The 19,456-nt window shown below is 55.0% G+C and overlaps 2 pseudogenes; both read left to right on the forward strand.

The window, feature by feature from the left end:
- Nucleotides 1-1,687: 1,687 nt before the first annotated feature.
- On the forward strand, nucleotides 1,688-5,068 carry LOC125700240 (protocadherin beta-15-like; annotated as a pseudogene).
- Nucleotides 5,069-13,164: 8,096 nt separating this feature from the next.
- Nucleotides 13,165-16,529, forward strand: LOC125700221 (protocadherin beta-15-like; annotated as a pseudogene).
- The last annotated feature ends 2,927 nt before the right edge of the window (nucleotides 16,530-19,456 follow it).

Consider the following 19,456-nt stretch of genomic DNA (forward strand, 5'->3'; position numbering starts at 1 on the left):
CAGGTGCACAGAGACGAGCCAGACATGCATGCTTACAGCAGAGATGAGCAACTGTACTGTGGTCTCCATGAAAAGAGAGGTGGCTAGCAGGGTGAGGGAGGTGATTGTCCTCCTCTGCTTTGCTCTTATGAGGACCCACCTGGAATATTTTGTCCCGGTTGGTGCCCACCGACACTGGCATGGAACGAATGGAACAAAAGCAGAGAAGGTATGAAGATGATCAGAAAATCAGAGCACCTCCGCTATGAAGGAAAACTGAGGCAGACTGATTGTTCAGCCTAGAGGAAGATCACATTGTGGTTTCCAGTACATGAATGAGCTTACAAACAGGAGGGAGATTGACTTTTTAATCCCTTCCCTTCTGCTGATACCTGTGAGACTGGGGGTCCCAACTGCTGTTAAAAGGACCACAGTGGGATTCACAAATGATCAACATGAACACAGCTGAGCGCTAACTCTGAGTGCTCAGGTACTTCCCATGTGGGCGTTGTTTGCCTGGTTGCAGAGGGATGCTCCCCTTGGCACCACTCTTCTGGGAGCTCACAACAGAGGCTTCACAAAGAAGCAGTGTAATGGTAGAAGCAATGGAACTCTGACCCAATGCTGTGGAGAGAGCCCCAGAAAACAGGAGCATCTCTGCTTGTCTCAAGCCACCTGACACCTGACAGAGGACCAGATGCTGCTGCTGCCTGAATCTCCCAGGGCTCTGAGGCACATCTGAGTACCAAGACAAGAGCCAGCTTAAGCATAAGGCAGAAGGCATGTGAACGTGGTCAAAGCTCAGTAGATCAGATGGAGGAGAGCATGTAAGCATTTCAGGTTGGATTTTAGGGACAGTTTTTTCTCATAAAGGGTAGTGATGCACTGCCACATTGCTTAGTGGGCACGGTGGGGTGGGTTGATGGCTGGACTTGATGATCCTTTCCAACCTTAATGTCTCTATGATAAGAGATCTACAAATAAGTCTCCCACTCCTCAGGATGCCTTGACGAGGAGATCCTTGCTTGTTCACATGGCTTAGGCAAAGGAATCACTGATGCCAGGGTTGCAGCAAAGTGTACAGCCCCTTCAGTGTCCTAGGAGATCTGAGAGCATTGTTGTGTGATGCCACACTTCAGAATAGGCGCAAGGTAGGACATGTTTGTCGTGTCAGGGAAGAAAGCTGACTTTCAAACAGGAAAGCATTAGAAGCCTGGAACCATAAGGTGTGCTGATATACACACTGTGAAGAAAACAGGATCAGCATTCTGTCCTGGAAGAGTATTATGACTTGAGCATGACAGCATGGTGGAGTAATGGTGAATCATTTGCCTACAGCACAATTCTGTGTAAGCTCTCTGGCAGGAATTCTCCCATTCAGTACCAGTCTGTGCCAGGTCTGCTCTGTTAATTATTATAACGGATAATGTTAATTACTATAATGTTAATTAATATAAGGGATTAAAAGAAAAAGAAAAGAAATAAAAAAGAAAATGAGGAAAGTACGATAATGAACTGAATAGCAGTGAGAAAATACTTTGCAAAGACCAAACAGAACGGAGGAAATGAATTCGCCGTGGAGACCTGAGAAGGGATACCCAGAGCAGCAGTGCGTGTGAGGGCAACAAGCCTGCTGCCAAACGTGGCGAGTATTTCCATTGAGATTTGGGATCGTGTGTGCGAGGGGAAAGGAGATTCGAACCGGGAACTGGTGGGAAGGCGGAGAAGGAGCAATTCGGCGTCGCGCCGCTGGGTGGGGATGTTGTCCACGGAGCGGCAGCTCCCTGTGGCCGCAGCGCGCTTTCAGGCGCAGGCGCGCAGAAGAGCCGTGCGAGCCGCTCGGGAAGGGCGGCGGGGCACGGAGCCGGGCGCTCGGGTCTTGGGGGCCGAGGCGCTGTGAAAGTGCTGCGGCTTGGGGTCGGCGAGCGGCAGCGCGGCGCGTCGGGGCCGGCGAACAAAGCGGCGAGGCATGGAGGGCGCCGGGAAAGGCCGGCCGTGGCGGAGAGGGACGGCGAGCGGGAGCCGGAGCGGCGGCGGCGGCCAGAGGCGAGTGGTGCTGTGGCTCGTGTGCGTTTGCGTGTGGGAGAGCGGGGCCGAAACGCTGCGCTATTCCGTGTGGGAGGAAATGGCGAGGGACTCGCGGGTGGGCAACGTCGCCCGGGACCTGGGGCTTTCTCCGAGCCAGCTGGCGGCTCGCAAGGCGCGCGTGGTGTCCGAGGGGAGCGAGCAGCATTTCCGCCTCGATCCGCACAGCGGCGTCCTGACGGTCACGGAGACGCTGGACCGAGAGCGAATCTGTCCGCACAGCGAGAGCTGCGCGCTCTTCTTTAAGCTGTTCTTTGAGAACCCGGTGCAGCTGATCCGCGGGGAGGTGGAGCTTCGCGACGTGAACGACAACTCTCCCGTGTTCCCGCAGAAGGAGGTGGTTCTGGAGATACCTGAAACGGCATCGCTTGGGTCAAGTTTTCCCCTAGAAAAAGCTCGTGATGAGGACGCGGGGATCAACGGTTTGCAGAATTATAGCCTCACCCCAATCTCACATTTCTCCTTAGAATTAAGAAGTGCAAAAAGTGGAGACAGATTCCCGGAGCTCATCCTTGAGAGGCCTTTGGACCGCGAGGAGCAGCGGGAGCTGCATTTGGTGCTCACGGCCACGGACGGCGGCTCGCCGCCCAGGTCGGGCACGGCTGAGGTGCGGGTGGTGGTGCTGGATGCCAACGACAACATGCCGGTGTTCTCGCGGGAGGTGTACGAGGTGCGCGTGGCCGAGAACAGCCCCCCGGGGCAGCTGGTAGTGCGGGTGTCGGCCGCGGATCCCGACGAAGGAACCAACGGCAAGGTGCGGTACGAGTTCACACAGACCTCTGAACTTAGTCGCAGGCTCTTTGATCTGAACTCTGAGACGGGAGACATCCGGATCTCGGGAAACATAGATTTCGAGGAAGCAGGAACCCACGAACTGGTGGTTAGAGCCACAGACGGAGGTGGTCTCTCTGCACGCAGCAGCGTGCACGTGGAGGTGCTGGACGTGAACGACAACGCGCCGGAGATCGAGCTGAGCTCGGTGAGTGCGTCGATCCCCGAGGACGCCCCGCCGCGCACCGTGGTGGCCCTGCTGAGCGTGCGGGACCGCGACTCCGGCGACAACGGGCGGACGGAGTGCGCCGTCGAGGGCGACGTGCCGTTCAGCCTGACGGCCGCGTTCGCCGACCACTACGAGCTGCGCACCAGCGCGGCCCTGGACAGGGAGACGGCGGCCGAGTACAACGTGAGCATCGTGGCGACGGACCGGGGCCGGGCGCGGCTGAGCGCTCGCGAGAGCGTTTGGGTGCGGGTCGGCGACGTGAACGACAACGCGCCTCGCTTCACGCAGGCGGCGTACAGCATGTGGGTGAGCGAGAACGAGGCGGGCGCGGTGCGGATCGGCAGCGTGAAGGCGACGGACGCGGACGCGGGCGCGAACGGGCGCGTGAGGTACGCGCTGGTGCGGGAGGAGGGCGAGGAGCGGCCCGCCGTGTCGGTGGACGGCGAGAGCGGGGCCGTGTCCGTGGTGCGGCCGCTGGACTACGAGCAGGTGCGCGCCGTGGAGGTGACGGTGGTCGCCGCCGACGGGGGCTCGCCGCCGCGGAGCGCCACGGCGCTGGTGCGGGTGCTGGTGCGGGACGAGAACGACAACGCGCCCGTGGTGCTGCACCCGCCGGCCGACGGCGGCGCGGCGCTGGGCGAGCTGGTGCCGCGGCGGGCGCGGGCGGGCTACCTGGTGGCCAAGGTGGTGGCGGTGGATGCGGACGCGGGGCAGAACGCGTGGCTGTGCTACGAGCTGGCCAAGGCGACGGAGCCGGGGCTGTTCCGCGTGGGGCTGCACAGCGGCGAGGTGCGCACGGCGCGGGCCGTGGGCGAGCGCGACGCGGCCCGGCACAGGCTGGTTGTGCTGGTGCGGGACCGCGGGCGGCCGCCGCGCTCCGCCAGCGCCACGCTGGCCGTCGCCCTGGCCGACGGCTTCTCCGAAGGCCGCCTGCGGGCGAGCGAAGAGGCGCCGGCCGCCGAGCCCGACGGCCGCCTCACCCTGTACCTCAGCGTCTGCTTGGCCTGCGTGTCCGCGCTCTTCGTGGCCGGCGCGGCGGCCGCCGTGGCCGCCCATGTGCGGCGGGCCCGGCGGGGCGAGCCGGGGACCTTGCCCGCCTTCCCGCGCTCCGCCGCCGACAGCGGCGCCGGCTCCCTGCCCCGCAGCTACGTCTACGACGTCCGCCTCGCCGCCGGCACCGTCGACAGCGAGTTCCGCTTCCTCGGGCCGCTCTTGCCCTGCTTCCCCGCCGGGCTGCCGCACGGCGCGGCCGAGCGGCGGAGCTCGCTGTGCTCGGCCGGCCTCGGCCAAGAAGAAGGCGACTGGGCCATGCAGGTGAGGGAGCGGAGCCCCGCGCGGGGGCCGAGGGGGAGCGCGGGGGCAGCGCGGTGCGGGGCGCGGAGGGAGGCGGGGACGGAGGCTGCGAGGGAGGGTTCGGCCCCGAGTGCGGCTGTGCGACGGTGGGGAGCTGCGGCGAGGCCGTGGCGGTGATGGGTGGCGTCGCCTTTCTCCTGCACGGCATCGGCGACGGCATAACTGCTGTCACCTGGGAGTCAGTTTCCCCTCCGTTGCTGTCTGAGTTCCCCCATCCCTTATCCCCTTTTTACCGATGGCTTTAAAGCACGGTATTTGTTATTTGTTCCTGCGGGAATCGATAGTGGCTGCTCCTCTCTTCCTGATCCCAAAAAGATTTCCAGTTATGCTGTTCTGAAGTCCATATTCAAGGGCTTAATAGGGCTATGGGGTTCGTTACAGCGTTTTAATGTTGTCTTGCTCGGGTCAGAGAGCTGTGTCCCCGCCCTTCTCTTTCTTTGCCTCTGGGCTGGGAAGAGTGGTCTCCCATTCACATCGGTTCAGATGAGCCTTCCCAGCTTCTCGCTGACACCTGCTTGCCGTTAACGGCCCCATGTCAGCCCTGCACTGTGTTCTTTGCAGGGCCGAGCTCCCGTCTCTGAAGGCACGGGTGCCAGGGCAGCAGAGGAGAATGCCAGTTTGGATCAAAGCCCCTGGCTCAGCCATCAGTAAGGGAGGAGAAGGAGAAGCATCTCGGTCCTCGTGGGCTGATCTCTTCCAATTGAAATGAAGGAGGCACCAACATTGTACCAAAAATCACCAGGGAAGCAGAGATGTGCTGTGTGAGAAGTCAAGGACAATCTCCTCTGATGCAGTACTTTATTCATGATTTCATGTTTAATTTTTGTTACGTTTGGAGGTGGATGCATGCTGGGATCACTGAGACGTGATATCTAATTGTGATAGTGCTATTGCTCCTAAGCATTAAGTAAAAAAGGAGAAGAAAATTTTCTAATACTGAAGCTTTCATGTTCATACATCTGCTTTTATGCACTATTTCTCTGTTTTAGTTTTGGTTGTTGGTTTGGTTTGATTTGGTTCTTTTCGCAGAGTTAATTGTAAATGAATGATTCTGGGACATGTCAGGATTATGGAATATTAGATAATAGAAGATTCATAGCAATGTGGAATTTCCCTTTGCTCATGTATTTCCTGGAGTTGAATGCCTGGTGACAGAAAATAATAAAGTTTTCTGAGAAGTCTGAAAGAGTCTGAGCTTCACTCTTATGTGCAAAGTTATTATTCTGTTGTAGAGATGCATTGAGGATCAGTGTTGCTCTTCAAGCCTTCTAGACCGGAAGCTGAAGGACAGCTTGAGGTCCCTGTGTCCGTGTGAAATGAGGGCAGTCATGGTGAGCAGTGTCTGGGGAAGCTCTTCTCATGCGGATCTGTTCCCTGCCACAGCGGTGCCAGCCATCAGGGTACAGTAAAAGAAGGGGACGGGTCCCCCTTCCTCTCTCTGAGGTCGTAGGGGCGAATCAGCAGCATTGGTAGGAGCATAAGGGCACAAATAGCAGGTGGTGCTGTAACTGCTGTGTGCCACGAATGAGGAGCTGCATTCCAAGTGGATGTGCTGATGCTGGCTTACAGCTGGTTTTTGTAAGACGTTTCTGTGTTGCTGATTGTCCTGTTTTTCGTCCTGTTTACAAAGCTGACTTGCTTTGTAGTGGCTGATATGATGGTTTGTTTGGCCTTTAGGAGGAAAAGCACGTTTAGAACAGTGACTAGTGAGTTGTTGCTGAGCAGTGCTGCACAGAGCCAGGGCCATTTCTGCTTCTGATTGTGCCCAGAGAGTGAGCGTGCTGGTGGTGCACAAGAAGCTGGTAGGGGGCAGAAGGAGGCCTGCTGGCCTGAACTGGCCAGAGAGATGTTCTCTGCCATGTGACATCACACAGAAGTCTAAAAGTGGGGAGATGTCAGGGTTGGGGACCAGCAAGTGCTTGTGAACCGGGTGGGCATTGGTCAGCAGGTGGTGGCATGCAAGCAGTATTTGCTTGTGTTGCTGTGGTGGCGGGGAAGGACACTGAGAGGAGCAGGAAAACCAACCTTACGAACACATGGCTGAGAGGCTGGTGCAAATTAAAAATTTGGGGTTGTTTGGTCATGGGGCGGTCTGCTTGGCACCTGGTATGAGGGCTGCCAATGGGTATCACCGATCCCAAAGGGGGACACGGGTTCTTGAACAGGAGTTGGTTGGACTTGTTCAGAAGGTTCAGATAGGCCCTGCAGTTTCTTTAGCCCTCCCTGCAGTGCCTGTGGTTGCTTTGAGGCCTGTGCCAGTTGCTGTGGTGGCTCCAAGCCCTGCTCCGTGCTCTGTGGCTGCTCCAACTGCCGCCACAGGCCTGTAGTTGCTGCAACCCTGCTGTCTGCCTTGCAGTTGCTCCAGATCCTCCATCACAGCCTGTGGTTGCCTCAAATCCTGCTGCAGGCCCTGTCGTTTCACCAGTCCTCAAAACAGGCCACGGAGTCTCTGCATTCCTAGCAACAAACCCTGCTGCTTCTTCAACACCCATGAGAGGTCTTGTGGTTCCTCCAGCACACGACACAGGCCCTGCAATTGCAGCACCTCTCAACACTCTCTGCAGTTGCTCCAGCTCTCATTATTTGCCATGTGATTTCAGCAACCCTGGCAAAAGGTGCTTTAGCTGCTCTAACTCATGTGACAGCCCTGAGGCTTTCCCTTCCCTGGGATAAATCCCGTGGCTGCTCCAACCCACTCAACACACTCTGTGGCTGCTCCAAGTCCCTCGACAAGCCCTACAGTTGCTGCAAGTCCTGCAGGAGGCCTTGAAGTGATTCCCCCTTCAAATCACGCCCCGTGTTTTCTTCAGTCTCTGTGACAAGTCTTCTGTCTGAACCAGGGAACCATCTGTGTCAGTATCAGTTGCCCCTGTACAAGGCAGCACATCTGAAAGCCCATCTGAAGTTCCTGTATCCGAATGGAATACATCATCATGGGAAATATGCCAGAGCTGGAAAACACAAAATAGAAAAGTAGAAAAATATTGTGTGTATGTTCTTATGGAAATGTGTTGGGAAGCTTCACACAACTGGAATACAGCGATGAAGAGATACATGCTGTTTACAAGAGTTATGTAGGGAAGGATGGGCGAGGGTGTTGCCCTATCAGAAGGCTTGCGAAATGACAGACCCATGAGCCTCGTGTCTGTGCTGGGGAAGATTGAGCCATAGATTCTTCTGGAAGCCATGTTAAGACACATGCAAGAAAAGGAGGGGATCCAACACAGCCAGTGTTGATTCAATGAGGGCAGATCCTGTCTGATCCACCTGGTGTACTTCTATGGTGCAGAAACAGCATCACTAGACGAACGAAACATAACGTAAGTGGTGTCATCGACATGGACCTGTGCAAGGCCTTTGACATGGTCCCACACATCATATTCATCTGTAAGTTAAAGAGAGATGTGTATGAGTGGTGGACTGTTCCGTGGAGAAGGTTGAATGCTTACAGACATAGGATTGTTGTCAAGAGCTCCATGTCAGGTGGAGGCCAGTGACAAGTGGTGTCCCCTGGGGTCTGTGTTGGAACCAGTGCTCCTCAAAATCCTTGTCAGTGGATCTAGACAGTGGGATGAAATGCACCCTCAGCAAGATAGCTGGTAACATTTATTTCAGTGGTGCAGTTGATACAATAGAAGGAAGGGTTGCCTCCAAAGGGCTCTGGACAAGCTTGAACAGCGAGCCCTTGTGAGTTGAATGTACTTCTGTGGTGCAGGAACAGCATCATGAGACAAAGGAAGCGTAAGTGCTGTCATCCCTGTGGACTTGTGCAAGGCCTTTGACATGGTCCTCTACCACATCCTTCTCTCCATATTGGAAAGGTATGGATTTGTGTGGCGGACAATATAGTGGATGATGAATTGGTTGGAAAGCCATAGACAGAGGGTTGTGCTGAACAGCCCTGTGTCCAGGTGGAAGCCAGTGATGAGCAGTTGGTGTTGTGACCAGAGCTCTTCAGCATCTTCATCAGTGACATCAATGATGAGCTCAAGTGCACCCTGAGCAAGTTTGCCGATGGCCCCAAGCTGAGCGGTGAGGTTGACACATTAGAAGGAAGTGACACCATCCAGAGGGACCTCAACAAACTTGAAGGGTGAGCCTGTGTGAACCTAATGAGGTTCAAGATTGCAATTGCAAGGTTTGACACCTGCACTGGAGTAACCCTCAGATACGTATGCAGACTGGGAGAAGTGCAGCTGGTATGGATTGCCCCAGGGCTGGATACACGTCCCTGCCGTTTCCAAAGGAATGATTTAAACTGCACTGGAACAGAAAGAAGCTCCTGAACACCTGCACTACACTGATGGCATCATTGAGAGGGACAAAAGAGCAGAGGAAGGTTTTCAGAAACATAGGAAAAGAATCCAAATTCTTCTGTAAGCCATTTGTTCCCTGCGTAGGAGATCCATTTCTTGAGGAATAAAAGGCAAGATGGACATCATCTGATCAACAAAACAAAAGCTGTGTTTCCACCAACCAGCAAAAAAGAAACACAAGCTTTCTTAAAAGTTTCCATTTTCTCAAGAGTGCACATTCTGCATTTCAGTCTGATTGCAAGTCCTCTCTGTCAGCTGACCCAGAAGAAGGATGACTTCAAATCGGGGTCTGAGCAATGACAAACCTCTGAGCAAATGAAACAGGGAGGTGGTTCATGGGCCAGGACAAGACATAAAAACAAGTACACTGTACTGCAGATAAGGAAAAAAGCCCAGCCTGAAGAATCTGGCAGAAAGCTCTGTGGGAGGCTCGAGGTCATCCTTTTTCTTTTTGTATACCCTTAGGCTCTGGGATACTGAGGATCAGAGGCCTGCTACACTCCAGCTGAAAAAGAGATATTGGCAGCGCATGGAGGAGTTCAAGTTCCATTATATGAAGAGAGCAACAGAGGTAAAGAAGAGCAACAGCAGGTAAAAAAGAAGGGAAACTGGCTCACCCCTTCTAGTGACTGGTGATGACTCAAAGGGGCTCAATCTGTGTCTAAAGAGATGCTACTCCCCTGTCTGCAACCCCTTACATGAGGGGGAAGAGTGTGAGGAGGGGGCAAGGAGAGGCTCCACTCCTTCCAGTCCCTCAGGTACATTTCTTGCCCCTGGGATCCCAGAGTTAGTGATGCCTTCTCACCTGGTGCTCAGCCACTGGGTCAGGCTGTGACCTGGTAATTCCACTGCAAGCTGTATTCCCAGTTATGTCTGCTTGGCCTATGACAGTTCTCACTGGACCTTTCTGTGTTGCTGATGTCAGTAGTGACAAGAGAGATGGTAACAATCCCAAATGGATGGATGGGTGGACAGATGCATGCAGTGCATGAGAGGAAGGGAAAGACAGAAACTGACTTAATCTGTGATACTGTTTTTGTATTATCATGTATCCAGACAAAACTGATTTAAGAGGAAAGCGCAACAGTGGCTGCATCTGAGTGAGTCTGGGGACCTGCCTTTGCAATAACAAGAAGAAGCTCCCACGCCTGGTAAAGCTGGAGAAGTACTCCATCCTGCATTTCATGTGGTGTCAATAAGGATGCACCGAGAGGACTACAAAACATCAAGAGAACTCAAATCCCTTGGGAGCACGATGAAGGGATTGGGAGCACTGGTAGCATTCTTCTCCCTCAGAGCTGTTTGACAGGAAGTAGGGAGAGTCCTCCAAAAGCTAATGCAGCTTGAAGCCCATCTGAAGTTGCTTTATCCCAGTGTGTCCATCATGGGAAATAAGGAGGAGCTGTAAATCCCAGCTGAGAAGGCTATAAAGCTAGTGGCTAATTGTTATCATAGAAACGTGCTGGGAAGGATCACACACCTTTTCCATGCAAGCTCTCTGGCACCAATTATCACACTCAGAAATGCTATGTGTCTATTCACCTCTCTTGTTAATTACTGTGCTAATTAAAAATAAGAGAAAAAGAAGAAAATACGACAACAGCACCAATGGAAATGACAAAATATTTTGCAAATGCCACACAGCACGGAGGAAAAAAGTTTGCCGGGGAGACCTGAGAAGTGATACCCAGAGCAGAACTCTGTGAGCAGGCAGTAAGCCTGCTGCCAAACACGGCGAGTATTTCCATTTCACTTTCAGGCTCGTGTGTGCAAGAGGAAAGGAGATTCGAACCGGGAACTGAATATCCTGTATCCCAATGCATGCATCATGGGAAATAAGCCAGAGCTGGAAACCACAGCATTGAAAATTACAACAAATCAACCTATTTGTTCTCATGGAAATGGGGTGAGAAGATTCACACAACTGGAACACTACAATTAAGAGCCACAAGCTGTTTACAAGAGTTAGACAGAAAAGGATGGTCAAGGGTCTTAGCCATTAGGAAGAGCTGGCAAACTCCAGACCCAGGAGCCTCGTGTCTGTGCCGGGGAAGATCAGGGAACACATCCTCTCAGAAGCCATGTTAAGACAAGAAAAGAAGGTGATCTGACACAGCCAGCGTTGCTTCAACAAGGGCAGATCCTGTCTGAGCAATCTGGTGTCCTTCTATGGTGGAGTAACAGCAGCATTGGACAAATGAAGAGTGAGTGCTGTCATGCAGTTGGACTTGTGCAGGGCTTTTGACATGGTCCCACACAACCTCCTTACGGGTGAGTTGGAGAGGTATGGATCTGAAGGCTGGGCTGTTCAGTGCATACGGAATTGGTTGGATGCTCACAGCGATAGAATCGTGGTCAAGAGCGTTCTGTCCGGGTGGAAAGCAGTGATGAGTGGTGTCCCCCTAGAGGTCTGTGTGGGGACCGGCGCTCTTCAACATCTCGATCAATGGATTGAGAGAGCGGGATCAAGTGCACCCTCAGCCGTTTTGCAGATGACACTTGTGTGCGTAGTGCAGTTGACGCGAGAGATGGTGGGGATGCTCTCCAGAGGACCTGGAAAAGCTTGAGAAGCGAGTCCATGGGAATTGAATGAGGTTCCACACGTCCACGAGGTGGCCTTGGACTTGGGTCAGGTCCTTTGCGAGTGTGATTACAGTCTGGGAGAAAACTGACTGAGAGCAGCCCTGTGGAGAAGGACTTGAAGTTTCAGGTGCACAGAGACGAGCCAGACATGCATGCTTGCAGCAGAGATGAGCAACTGTACTGTGGTCTCCATGAAAAGAGAGGTGGCAAGGAGGGTGAGGGAGGTGATTGTCCTCCTCTGCTTTGCTCTTATGAGGACCCACCTGGAATATTTTGTCCCGGTTGGTGCCCACCAACACTGGCATGGAAAGAATGGAACAAAAGCAGAGAAGGTATGAAGATGATCAGAAAATCAGAGCACCTCCGCTATGAAGGAAAACTGAGGCAGACTGATTGTTCAGCCTAGAGGAAGATCACATTGTGGTTTCCAGTACATGAATGAGCTTACAAACAGGAGGGAGATTGACTTTTTAATCCCTTCCCTTCTGCTGATACCTGTGAGACAGGGGGTCCCAACTGCTGTTAAAAGGACCACAGTGGGATTCACAAATGATCAACGTGAACACAGCTGAGCGCTAACTCTGAGTGCTCAGGTACTTCCCATGTGGGCGCTGTTTGCCTGGTTGCAGAGGGATGCTCCCCTTGGCACCACTCTTCTGGGAGCTCACAGCAGAGGCTTCACAAAGCAGCAGTGTAATGGTAGAAGCCATGGAACTCTGACCCAATGCTGTGGAGAGAGCCCCAGAAAACAGGAGCATCTCTGCTTGTCTCAAGCCACCTGACACCTGACAGAGGACCAGATGCTGCTGCTGCCTGAATCTCCCAGGGCTCTGAGGCCCATCTGAGTAGCAAGACAAGAGCCAGCCTAAGCATAAGGCAGAAGGCATGTGAACGTGGTCAAAGCTCAGTAGATCAGATGGAGGAGAGCATGTAAGCATTTCAGGTTGGATTTTAGGGACAGTTTTTTCTCATAAAGAGTAGTGATGCACTGCCACATTGCTTAGTGGGCACGGTGGGGTAGGTTGATGGCTGGACTTGATGATCCTTTCCAACCTTAATTTCTCTATGATAAGAGATCTATGAGTAACTCTCCGCCTGCTCAGGATGCCTTGACGAGGGGATCCTTGCTTCTTGACATGGCTTAGGCAAGTGAATCACTGATGCCAGGGTTGCAGCAAAGTGTACAGCCCCTTCAGTGTCCTAGGAGATCTGAGAGCATTGTTGTGTGATGCCACACTTCAGAATAGGCGCAAGGTAGGACATGTTTGTCGTGTCAGGGAAGAAAGCTGACTTTCAAACAGGAAAGCATTAGAAGCCTGGAACCATAAGGCATGCTGATATACACAGTGTGAAGAAAACAGGATCAGCGTTCTGTCCTGGAAGAGTATTATGACTTGAGCATAACAGCGTGGTGGAGTAATGGTGAATCATTTGCCTACAGCACAATTCTGTGTAAGCTCTCTGGCAGCAATTCTCCCATTCAGTACCACTCTGTGTCAGGACTGCTCTGTTAATTATTATAACGGATAATGTTAATTACTATAATGTTAATTACTCTAATGGATTAAAAAAAAAAGAGAAATAAAGAAAAAGGAAAACGAGGAAAGTACGACAATGAACTGAATAGCAGTGAGAAGATACTTTGCAAAGACCAAACAGAACGGAGGAAATGAATTCGCCGTGGAGAACTGAGAAGTGATACCCAGAGCAGCAGTGCGTGTGAGGGCAACAAGCCTGCTGCCAAACGCGGCGAGTATTTCCATTGAAATTTGGGATCGTGTGTGCAAGGGGAAAGGAGATTCGAACCGGGAACTGGTGGGAAGGCGGAGAAGGAGCAATTCGGCGTCGCGCCGCTGGGTGGGGATGTTGTCCACGGAGCGGCAGCTCCCTGTGGCCGCAGCGCGCTTTCGGGCGCAGGCGCGCAGAAGAGCCGTGAGAGCCGCTCGGGAAGGGCTGCGGGGCACGGAGCCGGGCGCTCGGGGGCTTGGGGGCCGAGGCGCTGTGAAAGTGCTGCGGCTTGGGGTCGGCGAGCGGCAGCGCGGCGCGTCGGGGCCGGCGAGCAAGGCGGCGAGGCATGGAGGGCGCCGGGAAAGGCCGGCCGTGGCGGAGAGGGACGGCGAGCGGGAGCCGGAGCGGCGGCGGCGGCCAGAGGCGAGTGGTGCTGTGGCTCGTGTGCGTTTGCGTGTGGGAGAGCGGGGCCGAAAGGCTGCGCTATTCCGTGTGGGAGGAAATGGCGAGGGACTCGTGGGTGGGCAACGTCGCCCGGGACCTGGGGCTTTCTCCGAGCCAGCTGGCGGCTCGCAAGGCGCGCGTGGTGTCCGAGGGGAGCGAGCAGCATTTCCGCCTCGATCCGCACAGCGGCGTCCTGACGGTCACGGAGACGCTGGACCGAGAGCGGATCTGTCCGCACAGCGAGAGCTGCGCGCTCTTCTTTAAGCTGTTCTTTGAGAACCCGGTGCAGCTGATCCGCGGGGAGGTGGAGCTTCGCGACGTGAACGACAACTCCCCCGTGTTCCCGCAGAAGGAGGTGGTTCTGGAGATACCCGAAACGACAGCTGCCGGGTCTCGATTTCCCCTAGAAGAAGCGCGGGATAAGGACGTTGGGATGAACGATTTACAGAATTACAGCCTCTCCTCGAACTCGCATTTCTCCCTTGCTCTCGAGAAAGCAGAAGATGGAGGCAAATACGCTGAGCTCGTTCTTGTGAGTCCTTTGGACCGCGAGGAGCAGCGGGAGCTGCATTTGGTGCTCACGGCCACGGACGGCGGCTCGCCGCCCAGGTCGGGCACGGCTGAGGTGCGGGTGGTGGTGCTGGATGCCAACGACAACATGCCGGTGTTCTCGCGGGAGGTGTACGAGGTGCGCGTGGCCGAGAACAGCCCCCCGGGGCAGCTGGTGGTGCGGGTGTCGGCCGCCGATCCCGACGAAGGAACCAACGGCAAAGTGCGGTATGCCTTTACAAAAGCATCGGAAGGATCCCGTGAAATCTTTGACTTGAACGCAGAGACCGGGGAGATTCGGGTCTCGGGCAACCTGGATTATGAAGAAGCAAAGACTCACAAGCTGGTGGTGAGAGCCACGGACGGCGGCGGTCTGTCTGCGCACTGCAAAGTGCACGTGGAGGTGCTGGACGTGAACGACAACGCGCCGGAGATCGAGCTGAGCTCGGTGAGCGCGTCCATCCCCGAGGACGCCCCGCCGCGCACCGTGGTGGCCCTGCTGAGCGTGCGGGACCGCGACTCCGGCGACAACGGGCGGACGGAGTGCGCCGTCGAGGGCGACGTGCCGTTCAGCCTGACGGCCGCGTTCGCCGACCACTACGAGCTGCGCACCAGCGCGGCCCTGGACAGGGAGACGGCGGCCGAGTACAACGTGAGCATCGTGGCGACGGACCGGGGCCGGGCGCGGCTGAGCGCTCGCGAGAGCGTTTGGGTGCGGGTCGGCGACGTGAACGACAACGCGCCTCGCTTCACGCAGGCGGCGTACAGCATGTGGGTGAGCGAGAACGAGGCGGGCGCGGTGCGGATCGGCAGCGTGAAGGCGACGGACGCGGACGCGGGCGCGAACGGGCGCGTGAGGTACGCGCTGGTGCGGGAGGAGGGCGAGGAGCGGCCCGCCGTGTCTGTGGACGGCGAGAGCGGGGCCGTGTCCGTGGTGCGGCCGCTGGACTACGAGCAGGTGCGCGCCGTGGAGGTGACGGTGGTCGCCGCCGACGGGGGCTCGCCGCCGCGGAGCGCCACGGCGCTGGTGCGGGTGCTGGTGCGGGACGAGAACGACAACGCGCCCGTGGTGCTGCACCCGCCGGCCGACGGCGGCGCGGCGCTGGGCGAGCTGGTGCCGCGGCGGGCGCGGGCGGGCTACCTGGTGGCCAAGGTGGTGGCGGTGGACGCGGACGCGGGGCAGAACGCGTGGCTGTGCTACGAGCTGGCCAAGGCGACGGAGCCGGGGCTGTTCCGCGTGGGGCTGCACAGCGGCGAGGTGCGCACGGCGCGGGCCGTGGGCGAGCGCGACGCGGCCCGGCACAGGCTGGTGGTGCTGGTGCGGGACCGCGGGCGGCCGCCGCGCTCCGCCAGCGCCACGCTGGCCGTCGCCCTGGCCGACGGCTTCTCCGAAGGCCGCCTGCGGGCGAGCGAAGAGGCGCCGGCCGCCGAGCCCGACGGCCGCCTCACCCTGTACCTCAGCGTCTGCTTGGCCTGCGTGTCCGCGCTCTTCGTGGCCGGCGCGGCGGCCGCCGTGGCCGCCCATGTGCGGCGGGCCCGGCGGGGCGAGCCGGGGACCTTGCCCGCCTTCCCGCGCTCCGCCGCCGACAGCGGCGCCGGCTCCCTGCCCCGCAGCTACGTCTACGACGTCCGCCTCGCCGCCGGCACCGTCGACAGCGAGTTCCGCTTCCTCGGGCCGCTCTTGCCCTGCTTCCCCGCCGGGCTGCCGCACGGCGCGGCCGAGCGGCGGAGCTCGCTGTGCTCGGCCGGCCTCGGCCAAGAAGAAAGCGACTGGGCCGTGCAGGTGAGGGAGCGGAGCCCCGCGCGGGGGCCGAGGGGGAGCGCGGGGGCAGCGCGGTGCGGGGCGCGGAGGGAGGCGGGGACGGAGGCTGCGAGGGAGGGTTCGGCCCCGAGTGCGGCTGTGCGACGGCGGGGAGCTGCGGCGAGGCCGTGGCGGTGATGGGTGGCGTCGCCTTTCTCCTGCACGGCATCGGCGACGGCATAACTGCTGTCACCTGGGAGTCAGTTTCCCCTCCGTTGCTGTCTGAGTTCCCCCATCCCTTATCCCCTTTTTACCGATGGCTTTAAAGCACGGTATTTGTTATTTGTTCCTGCGGGAATCGATAGTGGCTGCTCCTCTCTTCCTGATCCCAAAAAGATTTCCAGTTATGCTGTTCTGAAGTCCATATTCAAGGGCTTAATAGGGCTATGGGGTTCGTTACAGCGTTTTAATGTTGTCTTGCTCGGGTCAGAGAGCTGTGTCCCCGCCCTTCTCTTTCTTTGCCTCTGGGCAGGGAAGAGTGGTCTCCCATTCACATCGGTTCAGATGAGCCTTCCCAGCTTCTCGCTGACACCTGCTTGCCGTTAACGGCCCCATGTCAGCCCTGCACTGTGTTCTTTGCAGGGCCGAGCTCCCGTCTCTGAAGGCACGGGTGCCAGGGCAGCAGAGGAGAATGCCAGTTTGGATCAAAGCCCCTGGCTCAGCCATCAGTAAGGGAGGAGTAGGAGAAGCATCTCGGTCCTCGTGGGTTGATCTCTTCCAATTGAAATGAAGGAGGCACCAACATTGTACCAAAAATCACCGGGGAAGCAGAGATGTGCTGTGTGAGAAGTCAAGGACAATCTCCTCTGATGCAGTACTTTATTCATGATTTCATGTTTAAATTTTGTTACGTTTGGAGGTGGATGCATGCTGGGATCACTGGGATGTGATATCAGATTGTGATAGTGCTATTGCTCCTAAGCATTAAGTGAAAAATGGGAAGAAGCGATTCCGATATTGAAGCTATTGTTTTCATACATCTGCTTTCATGCTTTCTTTTTGCCAGTGGAGGTTTTCTTTAATAGCCCAGAGAAGCTGGCTGCCTTAGAGGTGGCTAACATTCACAGTGCCCATTCAACCACGTGTTCCTTGGTTCTGCATGCTGTACAGAGTGCTCTTTGAGCAATGTTTTCCTTCTTGGTTTGATTTTGTTTTCTCTCCTAATCTCAAATGTAAATGAGTTGTTATAGAGCGTTTCTGGAACATCATGTATAAGATAGCAGAGAATTCAAAGTATTGTGGTGTTTCTGGTCCTTCATTTCACTCAAGTATTTCCTTGGTATGAATGGCTGGTGACAAAACCAATAAAATCTACTGGGAAATCTGAAGGAATCTGAGTTTTAATATAAGGGCTGCGTCTTGTGATGTGCAGAAACCATTCTAGCTCCGAGCTCCAGTAAGGATCACTGGTTTGTTTGTACGCTTCTGTTTCTGATGTTGACGGACAGCATCTGCCATGAACAGAGGGGAGTCAGGGCAGGAAAGGTCTGTGGAAGCTCTTCTCAGCCTGGGTCTTTTGCTAACTGTAGTGGTACTGTATGTGAGATTCCAATAAGCTATGGTCCAAAGGTATGGCATCCAAAGGCATATTGCACATCATGTGACAACATGGAAATTGATGCAGCTGGGGCAGTTGGCTGGAAGTGAATCACAGAATCACAAGTTTGGAAACGACCTGCAAGATCATCCAGTCCAACCACCCTCCCATACCTATCAGTGCTACAAGCTACTAAACCATCTCTCGTAGCTCCTCATCCAGGTGCCTCTTGAAGTGGGAGCAGCTGCTCCTAGGGGACTGTTTTGGTATCGCTGAATGGATGGTGAGCAATTGTGTCGTGCATCTCTTGTATTCAGTGCATCTATTTCTCTGTCATTATTATCATGGCTTTTATTTCCTTCATTCCTTCTTTCCTTCTTTCCTTTTGTGCTTTAGTGGATATCTTTTATCTTGTCCCAAAGATTCCACTTTGTTTTAGTTTGTTTCATTTCTATCTCCCATCACGCTGGGAAAGGCACTGATGGAACAACGATGTTGTGCTGAGCTGCTGCCGGGTTATACCACCCAATGGTTGAGGTAACCACAGATCTGACCAGAGTGTTTCCAAACAGAACTGATATTAGGGTTAATGTAGTGTAATGCACAATCTGCATTTTTTGGTCAGTCTTTTGGTGCCGTTTCTCAGAACTACTTATTATGAACCCGTCCTTTCTATATCTGTTCTCTGTTGTGCTGTTTCCCATCTCGGAGAGATGGAATAAGATGGTAGTTCTGGTGTTACGGGTAACATTGGTTATGACATGTTAAAGGTACTGCTCAGGAGTGTTTGTACTCCACATTGCCATCATCTTAATACTTAGGGAACCATCTCTTCATAACTACCAAGATTTGCACATTTTCCTTTGTGTCCTCATGGAGCCAGACTATGGCAGCATGAACAGGCCATGTTTTACTTCGTTTCCTCACCCTTCTCTCTCCTTCAACTAGCCATTATCTTTCAGCCTAGTTACAATGGCTCTTGAGATGTTCAAACCAGCACAATCCTACTGCTGTGTCTCCTGAATCTGTTTCTGGTTTTGTCTATGTTTAACCAGCTCTTTATTAATACAACATAGAGATGTGCCCCGACACAGTGCTTTGTGAGTGTCAGGCTGTGTGGAAGGATACCAGCTGGTCCCCAGAAGGTTGGGCACTGTTGGTGCTCTGGAGCTCCTCACCAAACAAGTGCAGGCTTCAGAAGAATTGGCCGCAAACTGTTTGCAGCAGATACGCCATCACTCTGGCCACTGTAGAGAGACAGCAGTCACTGCTATGTGCTGGGGCTTGGCCTATGCCTCCTGCCCCCTGATCACTGCTATTCAGCACACTCAAGAGAAGGGAAGAGCAGGTCTCTACCTCTGATGACAGTGTGACAGGCCCTGCGGCTGCTGCAACTGCTGTGATAGGCCCTGCAGTTTCTTCAGCCCTCCCTGCAGTGCCTGTGGTTGCTTTGAGGCCTGTGCCAGTTGCTGTGGTGGCTCCAAGCCCTGCTCAATGCTCTGTGGCTGCTCCAACTGCCGCCACAGGCCTGCAGTTACTGCAACCCTGCTATCTGCCCTGCAGTTGCTCCAGCTCCTCCATCACAGCCTGTGGTTGCTTCAAATCCTGCGGCAGGCCCTGTAGTTTCACCAGTCCTCAAAACAGGCCCTGGAGTCACTGCATTCCCAGTGACAATCACTGTCGTTTCTTCAACACCCGTGAGAAGCCTTGTGGTTACTCCAATGCATGACACAGACCCTGCAGTTACCCAGTGTCTCAAAACGTCTCTGGTTGCTCCAGTTCTCATTACACGCCATGTCGTTTCTCCAGCTCTCACAATGGGCCCTGTGGTTGCTCCAACCCACTTAACACACGTTGTGGTTGCTCCAAGTCCCATGACAAGCCTTACAGTTGCTCCAGTTCCTGCAGCAGGCCCTGCAGGTGCTCCAACCCTCAAAACAGGCCCTGCAGTTTCTCCAGGCCCTGTGCCTGGCCCTTCTGTCTGAAGGAGGGACCGTCTCTGTTACTAACAGTTGCCCCTGAGGACTCAATGACTGCAAATGTCAACTTATGTTCATAACCCATACAGGAGGCAATAACCT

This window comes from Lagopus muta, chromosome 14 (assembly GCF_023343835.1).
Source record: "Lagopus muta isolate bLagMut1 chromosome 14, bLagMut1 primary, whole genome shotgun sequence".
NCBI lineage: Eukaryota > Metazoa > Chordata > Aves > Galliformes > Phasianidae > Lagopus > Lagopus muta.